We start from the raw sequence: 20,678 nt of genomic DNA, 5'->3' as shown, positions 1-20,678 counted from the left end.
TGCCTTACATCTAGGGATGTTCAGTAAGTAGTTATTAATAATTTATTTAAAAAATCCATTTACTTTTCCCAAATTTTTAAAAATGCTTTTTATGGCATCAAGTTCTCTTGAACCTACAAAGGAAATGTATCCTTTCCCCCAGGGCAGCCCTGGAGATGCTTATGTGCCTGAGCACGCCCTCCACGCCCCGGCATATGGACCACCCACTGGCCAGCCTTGGGGCCTTTGTGCCCGTTGGTCACGCATCTCGCTTTGTGAAAGAGCACCATTGTTGACTTCCTTGGTCATGGCAGGGGCTGCAGTTCTATTAGATGATCTGTACCTGGGATGCAGGAGTGCTGGCATGTACCCTTGGCATCCTGGGAGATTCCCAGGAGCTGTCTCAGCACAAGGAACAAAGACTTCCGAATCAGGTTCTACTCTTTTGTGAAAAGCTGGGCTTGTGCGGATGTACTAATGCACAAGGCTCTAGTAGACTGGGCGAGGGCACGTGGCTCTGGCCCAAGGCATGGGAGGGCTTCTTGCTTCAGATTTTACCACCAGAGGATGCTGAGTGGATTACTCATGGAAGAGAAGTGTGAAGAGGGCCAAAGACCTTTTAATCCCCTCCCCCGATAGTAGCTCTAGTGGCAAAATGTTAGAAGGATGTTGCTGATCAGCTAAGTTCCTCTTCCCATTTTTTTTTTGAGAAATATCCAAGGAAATACATTTTAGCCCAATTTCTCCCCTTCTTTATTGCCTGCACACTGTAACTGTTCCACGAAGGTGTTTTTATGACCAGTAGGCTTGTGGCTAACATCTACTAGGTAAAATTAGTTCTCATCTTACATCTTAAGTTTGCTGAAGGTCTCAGAATCTGTAATCCTTGGTTTTACTTCTGTTTTTAATCTGAAAACACAAATTTTGTCTTTATAGGCAGCAGTAGGCGTTTCTATAATTCTGTTTCATGTAGATCTATAGTCTGTGACAGATCACTCTGTTTTTTAAGGAGGAATTCCAATTTTAGTGGATAACATTAAGTACAAAAAAAAAGCCAAGCAAGTTTTTGGAGGCTGATGTAAGCAGGAGCTGGTTGGAGAAGTCTCATTAGTATGATTGCAAGTGTATTTGAATTCTGCAAGGTGTGAGGAAGCGGCTATGAAAGATGTATTTTAAGCCTAGAAACGTGGGTGGGTGGCCATCTTGACTCGATTTAAAATTAACCACAGTCTTGAAGCTTTAACTTGTATATATGATGTGGGAGATGTGTTCCAGAAATAGATGCAGCGAATGTTGGACTTTTATCCATTCTACTTTTGCTGCCACTTTGGAGCACGTAGAAGGAGGTACTTTTTATAACATCAAGGAAAGGGGAGGCTAATGAATGAAGTATTTGGCTATCTGAAAAAGTTATGATTTTATTAATGTTTGTAGAAATGACATGTTGATTGCTGGTTTATTGTCCTAAAAATTTTGATAAGATATCCTTCTTGTGTTTACTTAAGTCCTCTTATCAGAATAATTTTTCTTTGCCATTCATGCCTATTATCTTTGGAAATGATTCCTGCATAGTGGGACCAGAAAACAGCGGGAGTCTTGAAGCCATCCAGGACAACCTTCTCCACTGCCTGACTCTCTGATTTTGATCCTGAGGGCTCTGAGACACTTGGCGTAGCAAGTGAGATGAAAAGAAAGCCCCGCAAGTGTACAATCATGTCCTCTAAGCCCAGAGTGTCTAGAACAGCTTTATCTTGGAACTTTGGAGAACCCTGGTTCTCCAACCCAAGGTTGGCTCTTTACCAAGATTGTAGTGCTACACTGCATTCCTTTCCAGTAATTATTTGCATCAGTTACATCATGTCTTTGGGGCACCTTCAGATAATTTTATGTTAGAAAAATAATGGTAAGGTATAGATAAATATGATTGAATTCTTCACCAAGTCTAGAAAATAAATCACCAGTCCCAGAATGAATGACTCTATTTCTAAATATTTTCACACAGCTGGAATGAATTTCTAATTCTTAACAGTCTGTTAAGAACTTAAAAAAAAACCCTTAGTTTTCATTACTATAAAATTATTAAGATTGCATATTTTATTTATCAAACAGCATTTTCTCCAAATAATGCTAAAGGTGAGGTTTAAGACTTTGAAAAACTATATACCCTTTCTTAACATTTTTGTTTCTGAACAAAATATCTGAAGCATTATGGTTTCAAAGGGAAAATTTAGTACGAGGCTGTATGTTAAGAATAATCAGCAAATATATTTCTTATATTTTATTATAAGAAAATAAGTTTATTGGGATAGGGAGAATTCAAAGATGGCTAATTCATTTTAACAAACATTTTAGGTAAGACACAGCAATATTTTGCTCTCAGGACTTCTTAGGCTAGTAGGGGAGGGAAAACTTGTCTATAAGTAAAATTACTTTCAGGAAAGAAAAAAAATTTTTATAAGCATGTTATGAACAAATAACTAAGAAACTATTTGGGAACAAAAAGTATTTGAAGAGAAGAAAAATAATGAGCTAATAATGTTTACTGCATCTGTGGATTTCTCCTTAGGAACAGAATTTAAGTAAATCAATTAAAAAAATTTTTTAAGGAAAATGCTTTCAAGGACTTTTTAGTGGATGCTGCTTCATAAAATACTTTAAAACTTTTCTAGAATATATTATCAGTAATTCATTCTATATAATATTTTGATAAATGTATAAATAATCAAGAATTATGAATTGGTGTTGTAAAATTTATGTGTTTGTGAGTAGATAAGTTTATACTCTAGTAGTTATAATTCTATGAATATAAAATTACTCAGATAATTGAAATTAATTGGAATTAGGTTTTAAGCCTTTGAAAATTCTGGGCTTGTTAACATGAATTACATTATAAATGTGTGATAAGCTAAAGAATTAGAATAAAGCTAAATTACTAATGGTCTGTATCACAGTGGTCTATTCATTGAAGTATCTTTAATTTGGCTTTACAAAAGGGGGAAATATATGGAATAAATTTAGAATTTTAACATGGTTTATTATCTTTTTTGGTATTTTTAAAATACAGCCCAAATCAGGACCAGATTATTTGTCAAGTGCCCCCTTTTTTAGTTGATCACAGGACTAGTCAACATTTGGAGTTAGAGCAGGTCCTACTCATCGTGCTGTTGAGAAGCTTCTGTCATAGGTTGCCTGCGTGAGAGCGTATACCTAAATAAAGTTCTGCTGGTTTTATCAACACTAGTGTGCCTCTTGGAGAATGAATCTTTCAGAATTATACAGTTTCTAATATTTGCTCTACTTCATGCTTTTTTTTTTTCCTGGTTTGAGGAATCTGTTCAGTGGCATGTGTGTTAGATCAGCTGGCCCTCCACACTGCAGTGAATACAGTCATGCAAACAGATGGAGAAATTTAATTTTCAGTTAAGGAAGGAGTTCCATAGCAACATCCAAGTGAACTATATGTCTGGTCACATTCACTGGGCTACTGTGGTTTGCAAACCAAACAGCCACATGAGTGTGATCTGGAGAGAGACATTTAAATTACACGCTGCTCATCTGTTCTCTTAACATCTTTTCTCTTTTTCAGTGGAGAATATTTCTTACTTTGTTTCAGAAACATTGAGTACATGTGTGTGTGTCTGTGTGTGTGGACTTAGCAAGTCAGATGGCTTTTGACAAGTTTTAAGAAACTATGCTTGTAAGTCAAGTCACATTTTAAAGCGTTTCCCCCATATTTCTGTGAGTAGAAATTAATCCTTCAGAAACTGTGTTTCAAGTTTAGATCTCTGTCTGGAAGCAAGTCAGCCTTAAAGCTCAAATTGTGAGCATCTTTTCATCGAACTGTGTACAGTGATGTTTAAAGGCAGAATAGTGATACTGAGGCACAAGGAAATCCTGAACTCCATGTTTAACTGTACGGTATGTTTGTACTTGGGTGTTTTTTTAATAATTGCTTGACACTGGTAGATAATCCACGTGTGGGTTACGTGGTAACTGTTAGAGATGAAAAGATTCTATCTAACAGGGCTTCCTCATTTCCCAACCATTTTGGATAAAAGGATATTTCTATGACACCTTGAATTTGTATAAAAGCACGTTTTTTACCCCTCAAAATATTTTCACTTACAAAATGTGGTATTTCACAGGGTTCTCTGTTGAGAATCTCCTTTTAGATACGTAAGAAAAGAAAATTGAATTTAGAGGTAAGATCATGTTTTTCAAAAATACGAAAAATTCTAGCAGATTCCCCAAATCTAGCTTAACTCTGCCTATGAAATAGCTCCCCCAAAATTCTATAGGGTTCCAGCATAGATAATTCTATTACTGAGCAAACAATGGATTCATTAAAAAAATTTAGTGACTAGTGTAAGAGCTTTATAGATAGAACTTCAGTTATTAATTTTGGAATCAGTCAGTCTTAAAAATCCAGGTGTTTGGTAAGATGCCACATAATAAATCAAGTACTTCCCTCAAATTTAAATCAGGTATCAATTTAAAATGAGAATGCTGTGTATATAATTTTATCTAATATAATTATTCAATTGTATGAGTTAAAAATTTGAACCTAGAATTTTAGCAGTGTTTCAAGGCATTTGCTTTTTGGGTATTATAATCAAAATATTTGATTGGAGTCAAGCCAGACACCGTTCATTAAGGGCACCTGCAGTGTTATAATCTATGTGACTTCCCCACCAATTGAAAGGTGAGAAAGCCACTTCCCCTTCCGAGTTTCTAGTTCCCATTCTAGTTAAGGTAACTTAGTGTTGCAGAATTAGGTATACATTATTTTAACATTTGGGATTAGGTATATGACATCTCTTCCCCAAATTCTTCCGTTAGTTTCTTTTCATTTATCCCTGGATACTGTTGCCCCAGAGTCCAAAAATATCATGGATGAGAATGCATGTTGATCTAGGATGGCAAATCTTTAGCCTTTTGTGCCAGGCTTGCTTAGTGATCTCCCAGGCTTCATTCTAAGACAACGAAGGATCATTGTGGTAAAGTAGGTATAATCCAGTGAGTGGGAGTCAGACAGATCTGGGTTTGAATTCCAGCTGTATAACTGTTTAGTTAAGCCAGCTGGTTATTTCCAGGAAACTAAAAGTTGGACAGGTTAAAGTAATTTGACCAAAGAGGCAGAGCTGAGATTTAAATTCAGGTTATCTGACTGTGGAGCTGGTGTTTCATCTCTGCATTACACTGGCAAGCCACTGCTTAGGAAACACAGATATTCATATATAACTTTTAAAAATAAGCAGATATTCAGGACGTGTAATTTTACAAGCCTTTTACATTAGTGATTCAGTGGCAGTGATGTGTATTTTATATGTGATTGTCTTTCAGAACAGCTCTACCTATCCTTTTAGTAACCAGAGTGACACAAAGTAATGAATCTAAAGTGTGCAGTTATCTCTCAGTATCCAGCGGGGATGGGTTCCAGGACCCGCACAGATACCGAACTTGTGGATGGTCAAGTCCCTTATGGCAGTAATATTTGCATACAACTTATGCACATCTTCCTGTATACCTTACATATATACAATGTAAGTGCTTTGTAAAGAGTTGTCAGCATGTGGCAAATTCAAGTTTTGCTTTTTGGAACTTTCTGGAATTTTTTTCCCTCAAATATTTTTGATCCATGGTTGGTTGAGTCCAAGGATGTGCAACCCACAGATACGGAGAGCCAACTTATTATGCGTAACACATTACTTAAATATCCATCAGTGAAAAGCACAATTTTAGGTCCCCTCCCCTCAGAAAAACCCCATAAATATCCAGAGAAAGTGTGTTTCACATGAAAAATTTAAATCACTTCTAAATTGGGGAAATGAGATATTTAAATTTGAAGCAGTTATAAATTTTTATAGCTCTGTTTTATTTATAGTTTCCATGTTCAGGCTTTTTAATCTGTAACCGAGGATGTGCTGTTCATATGATTTAACTATGTAATTTTCATTCTGAATATGTATTTGGATATGAAAAGAAGAATAAGTTAATAATTAATATGCTACAAACCATTTTCATGTTATCTCATTTGATCCTAAAGACAGTTCTGAAGTAAACAGGACACTATTTGATGTCCTGTTACGTGATGAGAAGGCTAGCGTTTCAGGGGTTGAGGTAAGTGAGATACAGTGGCGCAGAGCTGGCAGTGGGCTGCGTCCGCCTAGTTTTAAGTCCGACTCTGCCTCAGTTTCTTTAAAATTCAGATAATCTTTTAAGTCTTTAAAACACAGATAATTACACGAATTGACTATGAGGATTAAATAAAATAATACGTACTAAATGCTAAGTTATCAGGCGGCCCCCCAGGGCGGTGTGCACGGACGCCTTCACAGATTACAGCCCAGCACCACAGGCACCTACGGACATAATTACTGCTTTTAGCTCAGGATGAGCCAAGGACTGGCTGGCTTGAGCAATATGTATTTTTCAACAGCAGCTGTACTGAGATTTAATTCACATATGGTACATTTCACCCTTTGAAAAAGCACAATTCGTTGTGCGTCCATCGCCATTATCAAATCCAGAATACTTTCATCATCCCCGAAGAAACTGTATCCATTCGGAGTCATTCTCCATTCACCCCTTTCTCCAGCACCTGGCAACCACTAATCGATCTTCAGTTACTGTGGATTTGCCTTTTGAGGATATTCCATAAGAATGGAATAGCCTTTTTCGACTGGTTTCTTTTACTTAGCATAATGTGTTCGAGGTTGGTTCATGATATAACGTGCCGGCTATGTGACTAAGTAAACGTGCCATTGTATGGGTTACCACATTTTTTGATCCAGTCATCAGTCGATGGGTACTTGGTTTGGTTTCCCATTTTAGCTGTGATGAAGAGTGCGCTATGGACATTTGTGGACAGGCTCCTTTGTGGATGTAGGTTTTCAGTTCTCTAGAAGTCGGATTGCGGGTCATTTGGTTATTCTGTGTTTAACATTTTGAGGAACTACCAAGCTGTTTTTCAAAGTGGCCTTGCTGCCCCATCAGCAATGAATGAGGGGTTTAATTTCCCCACATCCTCGTCAACACTTGTTATTGTCTGTCTTTTTTTTATTACAGCCATCCTGAGTAGACCTGAAGCAGTGTCTCACTGTGGTTTTGATTCGCGTTTCCCTAATGACCGGCACCGTCAAGCGTCTTTTCACGTGCTTATTGCCGTTAGCGTAACTTCGTTGGAAAAATGTCTATTCAAATCCGTGTTCTGAAATAAATTTTATTTTTTCAAACACTTTCAGATTTACAGAAAAATTGCCAAGGTAGTACAGAAGATTCCCTTACACACCACACTGTTTCTCTGATTGTTAACATCTCATATTAGTACAGTACATGTGTTACAATGAATGAACCGACAGTGATACACTATTACTAACTTTGTACACTTGTTTAGATTTCCCTGGATTCTTACCTTATGTTGCTTTCCTGTTCTAGCGTCCCACCTGGACTCTACACATTTAGTTGTCTTCTCTCCTTAGGCTTCTCTTGACACTGGGACAGTTTCTCAGGACTTGCCTTGCTTTTGATGACCTTGACAGTTTTGAGGAATAGCGGGCAGATATTTTAGAAAATGTCCTTCCGTTGAGATTTGTTGGATGTTTTATTTGAATGGGGTTATTGGTTTTGGGGAGCGAGACCACAGTGGTAGAGCACCATTTTCATCACATCATATAAAGGGTACCTGCTGCCAGCTGGACTTACCGGGTTGGTGTTGCCCTTGATCACCCTGTTGAAGTAGTGTGTGTCAGGTTTCTCCACTGTAGAGTGATTCCCCCCCAACCCCCGCCCTTCCGTACTGAACCCTTTGGAGGGAAGTCACTATGAGCAGCTCATATTTAAGAAGTGGGGAGCTAGGCTCCACCTCCTTGAGGGTGGAGTATCTGCATAAATTATTCAGAACTTTTTTGCACAGGAGATTTGTCTCTTTCTAGTCACTTTACAATTTATTAAATCATTTATTTATATTGGTATGCCCTCATGGATATTTATTTCACACTTTGGATTATAAGCCAGTGCTGCTTTATGCATCATGTTTCTCAGATTGTTCTCATTTTGGCTGTTGGGAGCTCTTTCGGTTGGTTCCTGTGTCCCTTTGCCGTACCTCTGGCATGGTGGGCTTTGCTTTAAAGCACGTTCTTGCTTTCTGGCACTGGTGGGTCCTCCAGAATCATCTTCTATATTTCCTGCCTCAGTCCTAGAATCATTCAATTTTCCAAGGAGCTCTGGTTTCTTTTATGAGCAAATGGTATTAGAAACCAGGACTGGTCACGAGGTGTGCTCATTGTCACTAGGGTGTCATTGCTTCCAGGTTTTCTCAGCTGACAGAGCAAGGAAATATATAAGCCCATGAATCTTGTGTTATATACGTATCTGTCAATATTCCTATATGTAATTATCTATATCTGTGTTAAGCTAAACATGAGTTCATACTAATGTCTCCCACTCTAATCCATTACCTCATGGATAATCCTAGTCTCTTCCCCTTGCTTGTCTGTAAATTCTTGTCATCAGTGAGAAACCATCTCCTGTCACCCACTATCCATTTACTTCATTGTCCAATCCCAGTATATATGTATAGGAGTGTCAGAATTGTTAACCCATATTCCCATGGGATGTAATTCATCAATGGTACAGCGTGTATCTATGGTTTATTTTGCCTTTGGTTTTATAGACTCCTCTCATTTCCAAAGTTGCTTTAGATCAGCACCTTTTTTTCTCCTCCCACTTCAGTGAGGTTGTTTTACACATTTGTAATATGGTTAGATTGTTTTGTCATAGTCTGCATTTCATCCTAGGATTCCTCCCAGTCTCCTAAATGATTATTTTCAGATTTGCTTACATTAAGATTTACTTTTTGTAAATTTCATTGGGTTTTGACAAACGCATAGTGTCATGTGTGCTGCCCACAATTACAGTATCATACAGAATAGTTTTACTGCCCTAAAAAATTTCCTGTGCTTTTCTTATCCAACGGCTTTTCCCTCCTAACCAAACCCCTGGTGTCCACTGATCTTTTTATTGTCTCTCTAGTTTTACCTTTAGAGAATGTCATGTAGTTAGAAAATACGTAGCCTTTTCAGCCTGGCTCCTTTTGCTTAGCAGTATGCACTCAGGTTTCATCCATCCGTATCTTTCTGAGGCTTGATACTTCACATGCACCACGATTTCCCACTTCTGTGTCTTTGCTCTCTCTTTTCCCTGAGTCAGGAATGCCATCCAGTCTCCTGTTGCCAATCACTTGTCAAAAGTTATCTTTCCTCAAATTCCACATCAAAAGCCAGACCTCATCTCTAGGCACCTATCCTGGTGGCATTTTATACTTCTCTTATGGCAGTCTTGGCTTTCCCGTGATTGTACTGTAATTATTTAAATTGCTCTGTCTGTAGAGTGTTTACAGTGTGCCTGGCACTGTTTATCTACATCTTATTCCCACGTCAGCCTATAGGTTCCATTAAAAGCAAAACTTACAGAGGGGAGGGTATAGCTCAGGGGTAGAGTGTGTGCTTAGCATGGACGAGGTCCTGGGTTCAATCCTGAGTACCTCCATTAAAAATAAATAAATAAATGAACCAAATTATCTCCCCCCTAAAAATCCCCAAAACAAAATTAACAATAAAAACAAGACTTGCATTTGCCTCATTTCTTTCACCCACAGAACTTAGATAAGCATTAATTAAGTGGATGGATATATAGGTGGAGATGGATGGATAGATGAGTTAATTGGAGGATAATGGGGCAATGGGGAATACTGGGGAGAGGTAGCTATCTCAGCATTTTAAAAAAATACCTCTAACATACCCTGTCTTACTTGTAAGGTATAATGAATGAGATGAAATGTGACAGGCAATAAATACAACAATTTTGGTGGCTATCAGCCAAGCCCTGAGCTTATAAACATACCTATGCAAATCTGAAAAATATGACAGCTCCTGGAATGATCTTTAAACAGTTTCATGCAGTCTGTTAAGTCATTTCCCCCATTATAATCTTCCAGCTTCTGAGGGTTTTAGGATGTCCTCATCCTGGCAGTGCCTTCAGACTTTGTTCTCAGGCAGTAATTCCCAGTCAGAGCATCTGGTGCCTTGATGTTGCCCAGAGGTGATACTCAGTTGGTTTTGCTAACAGGGTACACCAACTCCCCTTGACAGGAGGGAGTGACTTACAGATTTCAGGGAGCAGGCTGAAGCTCAAGCAGTGGAGATCTGGAAGTTCTGCAGTCATTGGACATAGAAGCCTGGCTCAAGCTCGAGAGATACGGCCTTTCAGGAGTGGCAAGTGCCTTATGGGTCAAGGGAATCTGGATGTGAATGTACCCTTGACATCTCCTGACATTGGCAAAGCTTCCATATGAAACTTACCAAACTAAAGCCACCATCTCCTCCTTAAAAAATTATTTTACAGAAGAATTCTGGAAAGGTGGCAGGAAGCTTTTAAACTCTTAAAAAGAAAGCATGGCCAAAGAACATTTGGTGGCAGAAGAGGAGTATTTGTGATTGTCATGATTGGCTTATTAAGGTTGCATTTGTAAGATTCTTACTCACAGTCTGTCAGGATGAGCCAGTTTTTATGGCTGATAGGGCTTTCCCACTCCCGCCGTACCTCCTCTTTTCAAAGGGCAGGGAGGACCTTGGTAGCCAAGGGAATGATTTTTAGCTTCATTGTTTCCCCTCTCAAATAAGCCACCTTAGCAGGGGGAGGGGAAAACCTACCTAGAGAAATCTGAACGTTCAGAACCTCAGGAACTGTGCAGATCAGAATACTTAGGTTAATCAGCAGAAGAGGTGTGCTTACTGCAGGCAGAGGAAGGAAGAGTGAGACCCCCCACACCCGACTCCTGCGACATGGCTCATCGTCCATACGTGTGTTTATGTATGTAGATATCCATATCATACGAGTTTCTAAGTCCCGTGAAAAGACAGAAGAGTCTCCATTTCGCTAAAATGTTGGCCCCGCTTAGCTTTTTAATACTTTTTAATACTGTCCTGTTGAGAGAACAGTGAAAATTTCTGGAGAGCTTTAAAAAAAGTGGCGAAAAACCCAAAGCCTGGAAAGTATACACGTTATGTTTACAGTGTTGTTTGCAGAGTGAAGCTCCCAACGGGGACTTCATACCTCTCTTTTTTTCTGCCATTATTACCTGGTCAGGGTGATACCTCAGCAGAAGAGTGATGCTGGCGTCACAGCTGAGAGCTCTGTAGGAGCTGCATGCCGGACACAGATCCTTTCCTTACCTGAGAAAACTCTAATTCATTGTTTTGTGCATGTGATTTGTAAACTAATCTAAGTCAAATTCTCTGGCTGCTCGTTGGCCTATACATTTATATTTTGGCAAGCTGTAATTATCATTTTTTTAGACAACTAATCGTTTTGCAGCTCCTGGTCAAACAGACTTTCAGACCACAGCCACATAATATTTTGTTGTTGGGCCATTTGCAAAAAGGAGGTATACATACCTCTCAGGTACACTGTTGGTTAGCAGTGGTGATGTTAGGGAACTCAGGTTCGGCTGCTCACCGCTCAAAAGCCAACACTTTGAGAGGCAAGCGTCAGTAGAAAGGGAAGATGCTTCTATCAGAAAAGCCAGCAGTCTAGGGAGATGGTGGACCTGTGTCCAGCAACCAACTCCGAAGATTCTGCTCAGCCATGACAGTTTTTAAAATATAAAGGGAAAAATAGGAGTTGGGGGAATCTCAGTGAATCATCAGGGCAGTGCTGCCTGCAGGCTGGCTCATTCTCTCTTCAGATGTTATCTTGCCCACATGGTCTGCCTGCAGGATTGCTAAGGGGGCTGCTGGGGGCAGAGAGCTGATCATTCCTTAACTACTTAATTCTTCACTCTTCTTTTTACCTAGGAAAAGAAGCAACAGGTTAGGCAGGGCATGATGTGTGTTCAGGAGAGCATAAGTCAGGAGTGAGTTTTAATTGCTTAGTGATCTCATTCCTATAATTAGGTTCTTTTAAGATTAGAGGGGGACAGAAATGGGCAAACAGGAAAGGGGCCAAACTGCTGCTTTCAGAGATGAGGGCCATCCTCATCTTGTTCTTGGTTTTTAAAGGCAGTGCTTCTAACGTGTCACTGTAAACTGTGATATTTACCACAAATTTTTGCTAAATTTCTCTTATCAGGCTAAAGAAGTTTCCTTCTGATTCTGGTTTTCCAAAAGCTTTCTCTTGAATGAGTATTGAATTTTATTGAATATTTTTCTGCGGTTGATGATATGAGCATATAGTTTTTCTCCTGTAATATTTTGAGAGACTGAATTGCTTTAATATATTTTCTAATATTGAACCATTTATATATTCCTTGGAAAATCTATTTTATGTTTATACATTTTTACTTACTGCTGCATATTTCACTTAGCAATGTCCCCTGGAATCAGGAGCTAGACTTCAAAGGCTGTCTGAAGTAACATGTGGCTCCATGATTCTGGGATTCATTTTCAAGGACTTTCTGATTTACATGGAACTTGGAGAAAGTTGGGTATATGATATTTTTCCCTCATGGGAGGAAACTGAAACCTGAAAACACTAAATGACCAATCTAACATCACACATTGGGGACAGAGTTATGTGAAGTGCTTACATTTCCTGGGTTTGTACAATTCCGTGAATTCCTAGTTTATGAATCTGATGTTCCTCTGGATGGTGCGGATCATCACTGTCTCTATCTCATGGGGCTGTTGGAGACTGAAAGCAACCCAGCATGTAAAGTGCTTTGCACACTGTGCCTCCATGTGGGGAAGAACTCGTTCATTCATTCATTCATTCATTCATTCTTTCAGTAAATCATTGCTGCACACCTGCCATGTGTTCTAGGAGCTGACGATATAATAGGAAATAAGACAAGAAGAGTTCTTGTCTCCGAGAAGTTTATCTTCTAGTAGCGTGGTGCAGATAATAAATTCATGCAGAATAAAATGGACAACAGTGAAGGCTTCCGAGAGCAGGGATGGCGTGATGTAGTTTATATTTTAAGGTGGTCACTCTTCTGCTCTGTGGAGAGTAGACCAGAGGAGGTCAAAGTGGAGGCTGAGGCTGTTCCAGTCTCCGAGGCAAGTGACGGTAGTGGCTTGGCTGAGGTGGTAGCAGCAGACTTGGTGAGAAATGGATAGACCTAGGATATATTTTTGGAAGCATAACCAGTGGGATTTGCTGATGGATTAGCCTTGTGGATGAACATTGTGATTTTTTCTTAGCTTATATTTTATAGCTATTTGTGACTACTGTAGAAAAATGGGTGTGGAACTCCTGGGCAGATATCTGGAGAAAGTGCCAATGCAGAAAGATACAGGCCCCCCAGTGTTCATAGCAACACTATTTACAATAGGCCAAGACATGGAAGTGACTTAAATGTCCATTGACAGATGACTGGGTAAAGAATATGTGTATATGCATACACACACAGTGGAATACTACTCAGCCATAAAAATGAATGAAATAATGCCATTTTCAGCAACATGGATGGACTTACAGATAATCATACTAATAAGTGAAGTAAGTCAGACAGAGAAAGACAAATAGCATATGATGTCACTTATATGTGGAATCTAAAAAACTGACACAAATGAACTTATTTACAAAACAGAAACAGACTCACAAATGTAGGCAACAAACTTATGGTAACCAAAGGGGAAATCGGGGGAGGGATAAATTGGGAGTTTGGGATTAGCAGATACAAACTACAATATGTAAAACAGATAAACAACAAGGTCCTAACGTATAACACAGGGAACTACATTCGATATCTTGTAATAACCTATAATGAATAAGAATACATATATGTATAACTGAATCACTATACTGTACACCAGAAACTAACACAGCACTGTAAATCAACTGTACTTCAATTTAAAAAAAGAAAAGAAAAAAGAAAAAGAGTGTGCAAAAAAAAGGAACAATTCAAGAGGACTCCTAGTTTTTTTATTTGAACAGTTCAGCCACACCCTTTACTGAAATCCAAATGTTCAGGGGAGGAACAGATTTTTTGCCCAAGGGGAAATAAGAGTTGATCGTCATTAAAAATTAGCCATGACTGTACTCAGCCTTCTGGTTTATATTCTGAGCTTCATTGCCTTCCTCTCCTTTGATGAGCCGAAATATTTATGAATTTGTGTAAAGGGAATAAAAAGAAAACTTATTTTAGTTAGAAATAAATATAAAATATAAGGAGAACTATAGTTTTGACAAACTGACTTTCTCTTTTTATTTTCAATTACATTTTTATTGTAGAAATATGGAATATTTTTATAATACAGGGGCCATTGCAAAGTGTGTAAAGTACGTTTTTCACTAAAAGAAAACATATGTATATAACAGGTACATTTTATTGATTACCATTGCCCTCCCTAAGCATTGCTCCCAAATGTGACTCCTGCTTTCTGTTAGTACCCGACAAGTAAAACATTGCCAGTAAAAATTTTGCAGTTTATAAAAAATTATTTCTACATGTGTTTTTTTTTTATAGTAACTCCCAAAAATGTCACATGAGATATCTATTTCCTCCGTGGAACTGTGAATATGAAACACATATCACAGGTAGAGCAGTCTTTCTGACATCCAGGCAAAGTTGATTTTTTATCGTGTTTACTTTCTTTAGTAGTTATTCTGATGCTGGCCTACCAACTGTCACCTCTGAAGGAAAATTCTCTTTGACTTTAACACAGAGCACTGTTCAGTGCTTCTTTGATTAGATTATGCATAAAATTTATACGTCTGCCGCTCACTGGAGATTAAGTAATTAAGATGCTCTTAATATTGCAGGAGAGACATTACAACTCTCATTATTTTAATGGACTGGTGGACTCCAAGGATTTGATAATTTGATAATTTGATGGGATGCAACATCTTGCATTCCAAGTCAGCTAAATTTATGATTTTGACTGTTTGGCAACCTAAATTTGCAAGCTTTTGATGACCTGTGTAGAAAGAAGGAATCTCAGATCAATTCTTAGGGAACAGGCCAATCTTACAAATAATAATAATCCACGTAATGGCGGCCTTATTACTAGTGTCACTCAAGGACTAATGATTCCACAGCCTAGAGAGTCAGTGGTCTTTTAATCTCTGCTTTGAGAGGAGTCCCCGAGGCCCCAAGGCCCTCTCAGGGCGATGGCACAGCTGTGTCGTCCTCACTCTGGATGACTAATGGGTCTGTACTGTCCACATAATTGCACTGTGGTGTTGTTCGTATTGGAAATACAAAAAGACAAATCTTTTCCTTTGTTAAACTTATATTTCATCTCATTCCAAAAGCAACCGTAAATAGCTTATTAAAAAGCAATAATGTTATGAACCTGCTCTACAGTCCTGAGATACAGTTCCTGTTTCGTCTCTGCAAACCTTTAATTGATTGTTTAAACCTGTCATAGCGGGAGGAAGTCCAATGTCTCCTTCCACAGCTTCACTCCTCCTTCTGAGTTGTCGAAAACAAAAGGGAAACAAATAGGAGGTCTTAGGAACTCCAGTTTTAAAATTGATCCAAAATTCTGTGCTCAGTGGAGAGAGCCCTATCCAGTCAGTCCAATGGTGATGTTTTTTCTTGCAAGGCCCCACGATGCCTCCTGGTCCTCACAGTCCCGTGATGAAGCTAGTCGGCTCCATAAGGGCCCTTGGTGTCGCATCTTCCCGGGGAGTGCGTTGTGGCGATGTTATCTCCTCCATGCTGCACTTGATCAAGTGTCTTAATAAAGCATCTATTTTGTGCTCAGCACCGTTCGGTATACGAGGAATATGGTGGAGAATAAAAAAGAAAACAGACAAGCTTCTACAGGTCACATATATTCTCCTGGGGATCCCAGTCAGCTGGTAATTGACAAGTCATCTATTTTATGTAACAGCATGAAAGGAACAATGTTACTGGTCAAGTTAATGTATATGTAGGGACCCTCAAGACAGAGGCTGCCCCAGTGGCCCAGCCCGTGTCGCAGATCTAACCCTAAGTCAGCACTTACAGAGAACACCCGTCAGGGACCCCAACACAGACCCTTCGCAGTCCTCCTGCTGCTTAGCCAGCTTAGGTTACTCTAGAGAAAGGATCTGCTGGCCTTCCGGGAAATGCCCGGCCTCCTGGCCAGTCACGCCCCGTTTCTGAGTTGCCTCTTCTAGCTCTCCAGAACTCGTTCTTGCCCCAGGTCCCTCGGGAACAGTGCCCTGATGCTTGGGAGGTACTGTGCTTCCCCAGTTCGTAGATTGTTTTCCTTTGAATAAGAACATCAGACCTATTACTGAATTGTTTCAGTTTCGTCGTTCGACACGACCAACTGATCTATGACAAACCATCTACTAGGAAGCGACTGTAATTTCAAAGATGAGAAATTGTGAGAGAGAGAGAGAGAGAGAGGGAGAGAGGAAGAGAAGGAAAGGAAAAGAAGAAAGAAAAGGGAAGAAAAGGAAAGGAAAAAGAAGCAAAGAAGATGAGGTGGGTTACCCCAAAAGAAGGCTGTGAGATGATGGTTTGAATGCAAGTAAGTTATTTGGGAGCTGGTCCAGGTCTGTGAGATTAGGAAAGAGAGAAAGCCAGTCAGGGTATAATAATGAGCAGGTAACCTTGTTATCTGTGGGCAAGTGGAACCCAGTCCCACCTTGAGCTTTCTGAGATGGTTTAGGCTATGCCTCAGTGTTGTCCCAAGCACGTGGTAAGGAGGCTGGGACATTTATCTACCAACTCCTGTGGGTCATGGACTGAGTGTCCACTCAGCTCGTGTGTGAACTCCCTGTTCAGAGGCCGAGCACTCCAGGGAACCTCTCCAGGTGGTGAGTGGCAGGTGCTTAGAGTAGGAAGCCATCAGTGTGACCGGAAGGGTTAGCGCCGATACTGGAGGAACACCAGCAGTGTCTATTACAATGAGCGTCTCAAGATTGTTGAATAGTAATTTGAAATTATAATAAGTACCATGAAGGAAGTAAAGTGGAGGAGAGTTGTAGAGGTTGTGGAGGAGAAGAATGCCATTTTAGAGAGCAGAGCATGGTGAGGGCAGGAGAGGGGGCATTTGAGAAAGTGACATTTGAGCAGAAACCTGAATATTGAGGATCGAAACATAGGTAGACCCAAGGGAGGTGTCTCCAGTGGTGGGACCAGCTGGTGTAAAGGCCCTGAATTGGGAAGGGCTTGTTGAGTCCAGGGAACTAAAGGAGCCATGGCGGGTGAAGCATGGTCAACAGTGGGGCAGATGGTAAGGGGTGCCCTCGGTCAGGTGGACAAGGGCCCAATTGTGCAGAACCTCATAGCCTTGGCAAGGAATCTGGATTTTATTTTGAATATGACAAGAAGCTTTTAGAGGATTTTGAGCAGTATGTGTAATCTTGTTTCATTTTATTATTTATTTTTAATTTTTTTAAATGGAGGTACTGGGGATTGAACCCAGGACCTTGTGCATGCTAAGCATGCACTCCACCACTGAGCTATACCCTCCCCACCACCCCCCACACCCCGGTTTTATTTTAAACAATCTCTGTGACCTCTGTATGGGAATACAAGTAGAAACCAGAGATGGACTGAGAGACTATTGTAACAGTCCAGGTGACAGAATATTGTGGCTTAAAGCAGCAAAATAGAAATATTGCAGTAAGAAATGTTCTGGTAAAGGGGAGCACTTCCTGGTCACATAGAAGTGGTACTCAACCATGAATAATAAAAGGATGAAATGTGTAGCAAACAAGAACTAAAAATAGGCTGGATCATTGCCTAAGAACAAGATTTAAGAGTTAATAGCCAAGTACACCCTTGAAGAGCAGCAGCAAGTGTAGTGACTTCAATATGCAGAGAGTCAAAGAGCCAAGAGGCTCAAAGCAATAATTGAAACAAAATGCAACCAACCTATAGTCTGGTGGGCAGGTGCTCTCCGTGGCCAGTCTCTGGGACCTGGAATAACTTTTAACTATGCATCAGCCCAATTGAAATTGCTGAAGAATAATGTAGGTTGCACATAAGATTTTGTGTGTAAGAATTTTTGCCCATCACAGAGCAAAGCTTTCCCAAATGCTTGTTTTAAAAATTCTTTTCATAAAATCTTTTTTTGTGGGGGAGGGAAGTAATTAGGTTTGTTTGTTTGTTTTTAACAGAGGTCCTGGGGATTGAACCTGGGACCTCATGCATGCTAGGCACACACTCTACCACTGAGCTATACCCTCCCCACAAACGCTCTTTTGATAATACATCCCTTCCCTCAAATCGCTCACCCACTCCTCGCCATCCCCTGAAGACCTTCCTTCCCAGTTCTAAGCTTCTGTAAGTTCTGCACAGAAAATCGAACCCAAAGTGCCCTTCCCTCCTCATTCTTTACCCCAGTTATGACTCTTTTTGCTTTTGATTCTCCCCCACAGCACACTGTTCCCTGAAACACACCTTTTATGTTGTCAGTCCCTTGAATGAAATCTCCCTGAGCCTCTTATTCCTTGCCTAAAGATGACAGTCTCCTTAGTTGCTACATGAGGCTCATCTCGCACTCCTCCCTCACAGCCCTCAGCCTGCTTAACAGAGCTGGTCCTGCTCTGAACATACTTGCTGCTGCTCCTCTGGGTCTTTGATCTTTTTCTTCCCATCCTCTGGAATTTTCCATTGTGTCTCCTACACACACACACCCCATCTCTGTGTAAAACAAAAAAAAGTACGTATCTAGATATAGATAGATATAGCTCATGTCTCTTTCTTATCGCCTTCTGTATATTTGGTGCTGCCCAGCAGAGGGGATTTAGCAGATCGTCAAGTAGCCCAGTTAAAAGTATTGGCTACACCTTTATTGATTTGTTGAGTGCCTACTTCATACCCACTTCTGTCCTTGGGGTACAAAGGTGAATCTAGAATGCAGTTGCTAGCCTTAAGGAGCTCAGTCCAGCGAAAGAGATGAGTGTGTCAGTATACCCTCATAGAACATGGTGAGTGTGGTGACTGAGATATGAATAGAGTATGGGGTTCGGGATGTTCAAGCAGAGCAGGAAGGCAGAGGGGTTCCGCTGGCAGGCACAGAGCCAAGACTGAGCTCAACCAAAGGCAGAGGTGTCAGTACCAAGGAGAGCGCCTCGCGCACCCAGCCTTGAAGCATTCCTCACATTTTTGGAAGCAGCTCAGAACTTTCTGTTAAGCTCTATCCTGACCAGCAAGAGTTTCTGGCTTAAAGGAACACCTGATAGGCATGTCCCGCATCCCTTTGAGTTAGGAAAATACTCCTTCAGCTTGTACTTGCAGGGTTTGAGGACTGAAAATTAGTTGAGGAATTTGTATCCTTAGAAGGTCCTCTTGGATCAAATTCTCAGAGGATGGTTCTCATTCTAGAGTTTGAGATGGAACCCAGGACTTTATTTCATTGGGGTTTTCTTTCCCAGGCTTTGGAGGACTGGAGCCTGAGTCCTGACTAGTTTAGACACAATTTCTCTCTTCAGCCTTTGATACCACCCACCTGGCAGCTATGATGTTATCTGTGAATGTTATTTATTTCCTCAAGACATGTTGTACATTTCCAGAGTAGACAGTCCAATAGAAATATAACACGAGTCGCATATGTGGTTTTAATTTTTTCTAGTAGCCACATTGAAAAGGTAAAAAGAAATAGGTAAAATTAATTTAATATGTTTTGTTTAACCCAGTAACTGACTATACTTCAATTACAATTTTTTTAATAAAAAGAAAATTAACCTATTGTTTTAAAGACAAATAGTTTCAGCTGTTGGTTATTACAGATTATTTTATTTTATTCTTTAATTGACGTATAGTCAGTTTACAATGTTCTGTCAATTTCTAGTGTACAGCATGTTTCAGTCATACATATACACACATATACTCCTTTTCATATTCTTTTTCATTATAGGTTACTGCAAGATATTGAATATAGTTCCCTGTGCTATACAGTAGAAAATGTTTAGTTACAGATAATTTTTAGATCAGCTAATCTCTCTAGTTTGCATCCTCTTAAGAGCCATATATGCTTTTCATTATTTTTTAACTTTTGTTATTGAGTTATAGTTAGTTTACAATATTATGTCAATTTCCAGTGTAGAGCACGGTTTTTCAGTTATACATGAACATATGTATATATTCATTGTCACATTCTTTTTTGCTGTGAGCTACCACAAGATCTTGTATATATGTCCCTGTGCTATACAGTATAAGTTATTGTATTTTGTAAATGCTGCATTCGCTCTTCTGGGTACATACAAATGGATACAAACGTGACAGACGCTGCACTACAGAAAGCTTCAAATTGGATTAGACAGCAGGAAGGGGTACTTGGAAGACGGAAGGAGCTTAAGGTCCCGTTGTGGATTGCCTGCCTCAGTTATGTAAATGAGTTGGGTGGTATTAGACAGCCTTTTAAATATGAGTAATTAACTACTGAAAAATAAGGTCAGCGAAACCTTGTGCTAGAGAGAGATCACTTGAATGAAGCAGAGGTCCTGGACTGCAAGCAATTCACATATAGACCAGAGCAAAATGGTTCAATGGGGTTCCATTTGTGTATAGGTCATTTCAAATCAAATAGGTGGGAGAGAGGCATTCTCAGAATTAGTGTTTTGATTTAAAGATCGGTCACTGAAAATATGCTTTTGTTCTTGATGTTAATCCCTACCCGTGGTTGCCCCTTTAGCTGCTTGTGGGAGACAGAAAGAGGAAAAACCACTGAGCAAAAAGGGAAATGGTGGACCATTAGTGGAGGGATGTTGAGTCATGCATCATCCTGTGGGTGAGCTGTGATCTTTCCCAG

General features: G+C 39.8%; 1 protein-coding gene across 1 annotated transcript in view; it reads left to right on the top strand.

Annotated features, from left to right (window-relative positions):
- Nucleotides 1–20,678, top strand: part of NRCAM (neuronal cell adhesion molecule) — a 267,174-nt gene that overhangs the window by 76,428 nt on the left and 170,068 nt on the right. The gene's annotated exons all lie outside the window — the stretch shown is intronic.

The sequence above is a fragment of the Vicugna pacos genome, chromosome 7 (assembly GCF_048564905.1).
Source record: "Vicugna pacos chromosome 7, VicPac4, whole genome shotgun sequence".
Classification (NCBI taxonomy): Eukaryota; Metazoa; Chordata; class Mammalia; order Artiodactyla; family Camelidae; genus Vicugna; species Vicugna pacos.
The sequence above is the reverse complement of the archived record's forward strand: the minus strand, read 5'-3'. Positions and strand labels throughout refer to the sequence as shown.